At 45.0% G+C, this 4,633-nt stretch overlaps 1 pseudogene across 1 annotated transcript; it reads right to left on the reverse strand.

Moving 5' to 3' along the window:
- Positions 1-414: 414 nt before the first annotated feature.
- On the reverse strand, positions 415-1,611 carry LOC308251652 (nucleophosmin-like; annotated as a pseudogene). Its single transcript has 2 exons — positions 995-1,611; positions 415-809 (listed from the first exon to the last, which is right to left on the reverse strand). The product of its transcript is annotated as a nucleophosmin-like (transcript).
- Between the last annotated feature and the right edge of the window lie 3,022 nt (positions 1,612-4,633).

Genomic DNA, 4,633 nt, shown 5'->3' on the forward strand with positions numbered 1-4,633 from the left:
GATGTGCCCGCAACCAAGGTACATGCCCTTGACCGGAATCGAACCTGGGACCCTTCAGTCCGCAGGCCAACGCTCTATCCACTGAGCCAAACCGGTTTCGGCTAAAATACTGAGTTTTATGTCACATGTATATTTTTGTCTCCCCACCATTCCCATCTGTCTGACCACCACTATTACTATGCCCTATCATAACATTCCATACATACGTAAAATGAAGCAAAGGGTGGAGTTCCATCTTTAAAAAATAAACAGGCATTTTTGGACAACACATTCTTGGCAATAGAACCTGGCCAACATTTATCAGGCACAGTAGGGAAAGTTCTCACTCTGCATTACAAAAAGGACAGCCAGATGTCAACTGTTATAGAAATGAAATAAGACAGAAAAATTTAACGAACTGTTTAAGCTCTTTTCTTAAAGAGACTTCCTCCACTGCCAGAGATCTTGAATAGCCTCCACGTCAGTCATCCGGAAGCAATTCTTCACATAATTAATGAACTTGGCTTCCACTGTGGGAAGAGAACTGCCCTTTTCTATACTTGCTTGCATTTTTGCTTTAATGTCTTCTACAGAACTAGGTCCTTTTGGTATTTTAGAAGTTTTTTCCTGTTTTTATTTTTTTATTTTTTAAGGATTCTTGACCTTTTGATCTTGGTGTTGATGGTTTTGAGTCTTTTCCATTCTGGTTTGATTTTTGCGCATTTTTTGGCTGGAGTATCTCCTATGGATTTCTTTACTGGAGCTTTTTCTTAGGTTTCCTCATCATTGAAATCCTCCTCCTTCCCCTCCCCCTCCCCCTCCTCCTCCTCCTCCTCCTCCTCCTCCTCCCCTCCTTCTCCTCCTCCTCCCCCTCCTCTTCCTCCTCCTCCTCCTCCTTCTCCTTCTCCTCTCCTCTTCCCCCTCTCCTCCTCCTCTTCCTCCTCCTCCTCCTCCCCTTCTCCTCCTCCTCCTCCTCCTCTTCCTCCTCCTCCTCCTCCTCCTCCTCCTCCTAAACAGCAGCAGCAAGTTTTATTTTTTTCTGTGGAACCTTGCTACCACCTCCAGGGGCCGACCGCTTTCCAGACATACTTAGGAGTTTCACATCCTCCTCCTTGCCACCTTCTGACTCTGCATCTTCCTCCACAGCAACTAAGTGCTGTCCACTAATATGCACAGGCCCTGAACCACACCTCAACCGCAAGACCGCAGGTGGTTTTATTTCAGAGCCACCAAGGGACACCATGGGCTGTACAGACATTTTCAAAGTTGCCAGTGTTCCTTTAACTGGACTGCCTGCTTCATTGCCTCTGCTTCAGCAATGTGCAGTTCATCCTTTGCACCAGCCCCGAACGTTCGTAAAGATAATTAGTGTTCATTTTCATCATTATCCACCTTAAAGTGATCATCTTTGTCGGCCTTTAGTTCACAACCGAGAAGGTAGTTCTGGGGCCCCAGAGGTCTCAGGTCCATGTCCATAGACTCTTTCAGGGGGTGGTAGCACGCACTTAGGTGCGAGAGAAGGCGGATGGAGATAAATGGCTTCTGTGCCCCAGAACAGATGGGCAGGACTGACTCGCACCAGGGAAAAGCAAAAATACCTTTGTTTGGAAGAAGATGCTCCATAGGACCCATTCCCTTTAAAGTTAGTTTATTATTATTATTATTATTATTATTATTATTATTATTATTATTGATTTCACAGAGAAAGGGAGAGGGAGAGAGATAGAAACATCAATGATGAGAGAGAATCATTGATTGGCTGCCTCCTGCATGCCCCACCCTGGGGATTGAGCCCAAAACCTGGGCATATGCCCTGACTGGGAATCCAACCATGACCTCCTCATAGGTCAACACTCAACCACTGAGCCATGCCAGCCGGGCTGAAATTACAGTTTTCATGTGAAGTTGGGTTCATTGAGTGGTTTTCCTGTTAATGTGGTTTGCCATGATTGTGCACTTGGGCATCTGACTTATGTCCTGTGGCTCCAGCAGGTGGCAAACACAAGGGAGGGTGCTTCAAGGACTTCCTGGATCAGATTTTAAAAATCATAGCCTTGACTGAATTTCTAAACCATATGGAAAAAAATATTGTGTGACTGAAAATAATAAATTTATTTTTAAAATGGAAAAACATGGGTAGGAGATTATAAAAATGTTTATTCCAGTACTTGCTGCTTGATAAATCTTATCTTAAAGAGTTTTGTCTAAAAACAAGAAAATGTACCCACTATAATTTCTAAATTATAACTAATCTTAAAAGCCAATGGCCGTTCAACATCCACATCCTTTTATTTTTCAATATTTTTAAAAATACAGGGCCCCATTAGTTCTAGTGGCCACAGTGCCCATCAGCTAACCTGGTTCTTAATGGCACAGGGAACAAAAACACTTCACTGATGTATAACTCAAAGGGTATAAATCAGAGTTGGTTCAAAATATCTCCTCACTGTTCCAGCTCTACTCTAAGCTCGGAGGGTGAACCCAGGTTGCTGGAGGACAAATTTCCTCATGGACCAAATGTTTTTGATTCTTGCTTAGGAAGGTCATGAATACACTAGGGAAAACGGAGAGTTTCACTGTGAAATGGCTTACATCTGCTTTTATTTTGATAATTTTTTGTCTCTTCTTAGTAAAAGGCTTTCAGAGTTGGTTGCTTTAGGACATCACATAAAAACAAAGTGTTTCCTCTGTTTCTGTTTTTATTGAATTTGAAATATTTTCTTTCTTGTCAACCATTAGGTTGTCAAATTTCTGTCAATTTTTGTAGATCTGTTTTTAAAAATCGCCTACAGAGTTCAGTGGGAAAGGAATACCCTTCAGGAGGACTGGCGCCAACTAGTTCCCTCTGGCTGGCTTCCCTTCTATCAGGGGCCCCATTTGATGGATTTAATATTTGCCTCTTTTTCTTCCCTAAATCAGTCCTAAGCCTGTCTGGTCCCTGAGGCAGATTGATCCTTGTTGGGGAGATAATGCATCAATTTATCACAGACAGATGTGCTGAAACATCTATCTATATATACAAGCCTAAGTGACCGTTACGACCGAACGACCAAACCACCAGAACAACCCGTCAACCAATCGCTGTGACATGCACTGACTACGGGGGGCAGACACTCAGTGCAGGAGTTGCCCGCTGGTGGTCAGTGCACTCCCACAGCCAACCTCCTGTGGCCTCTCCCCCTGGCTGGCTGGCCCCCATCAGCCCCTGGTTGTAAACCATTCGTAGAGACCTGCTTCTGGGTCAGGGTTTTCTAAGTAGCAGAGCAGCTCCCTCGCTGCAATCTATTGAAAATCAGCCCTTGACACAAGGGTTTGTCTCACTCCTGTCCCCCCCCCTTCCCCAGGGGCTGCCCGCTGTGGTGGTGGTGTGGCAGTGAGGGAAGGAGGAGGGGGAGGCAGTGAACCATGTGGCGGTGGGGCGGTGTCGGCATCTGTTCTTTCTGTGCCCAGCTTGGGGACTGTCGCCTCCTCTCCCAACACCGCGGGGCCTTTGGGCCCCAGGCTGGGATGGGGAACCAGGGGTGGGTGGCGGCGGACATGGCCCCTTCCCCTTCCTTGGGGCCAGAAGCCAACCTCCCATGGCCCTTCCCCCGACCTCTGGCACAAATTCATGCACCAGGCCTCTAGTTTAATTAATTATATACTTTACCTAAGTCCATTATCTTCCTACATTTGATTCTGACAAGTAAGCCTGCATTTCTCCCAGAAGGGTTGTCAGCGTTGACAGTGGAAAACACAGATGTCATGTTCAAGGCATTCTGAGGGCCATAGAGATGAGTTAGAGATAACTCTTGGCATTGGGGAGTTAACTGCCTGGTGGGAGAAAGGAGAGCCCTTCAGGAATCCAGAGACCCCTACATTTGGAGAGGACCTCACTTCTCCAGTCATCCTTTTTGCCCATGTCTTCTGCTGTCACATCCCCACCTCTGTCTGAGGAAGAGTGCTCAAAAGCTCGTTGTACTGACTTCATGGTTCAGAACCTGCCTGGGAGTCTCATTTGTCCTTGCTGTGATTGACATGGTTATGTGGTGTGTTCTTTTTTTAAAAAAGTATATAGCCAAAACCGGTGTGGCTCAGTGGATAGAGCGTCAGCCTGCGGACTGAAAGGTCCCGGGTTCGATTCCGGTCGGGGGCATGTAACTTGGTTGCGGGCACATCCCCAGTAGGAGGTGTGCAGGAGGCAGCTGATCGATGTTTCTCTCTCATCGATGTTTCTGACTATCTATCACTCTTCCTTCCTCTCTGTAAAAAAAAAAATCAATAAAATATATTTAAAAAAAAAGTATATATATATATGTATACACACACACATATAATTATATAATTATATAATTATATAATTATATATAATTTTATATATATATATATATATATATATATATATATATATATATATATATAATTCAGAGAGGAAAGGAGAGGGAGAGAGAGATAGAAACATTAATGATGAGAGAGAATCATTGATTGGCTGCCTCCAGCAGGCCCCACACTGGGGATTGAGCCTGCACCCCAGGCATGTGCCCTGACCTGGATTCAAACTGTGACCTCCTGGTTCACAGGTAGACACTCAACCATTGCCACACCAGCTGGGCATGAGGTGTGTTCTTTATCAAGCCCCTGCCCCCAATTCCTTGACTCTTTGGCTCTTCCTATA

The sequence above is a fragment of the Plecotus auritus genome (genome assembly GCF_963455305.1).
Source record: "Plecotus auritus genome assembly, chromosome: 6".
Lineage (NCBI taxonomy): Eukaryota > Metazoa > Chordata > Mammalia > Chiroptera > Vespertilionidae > Plecotus > Plecotus auritus.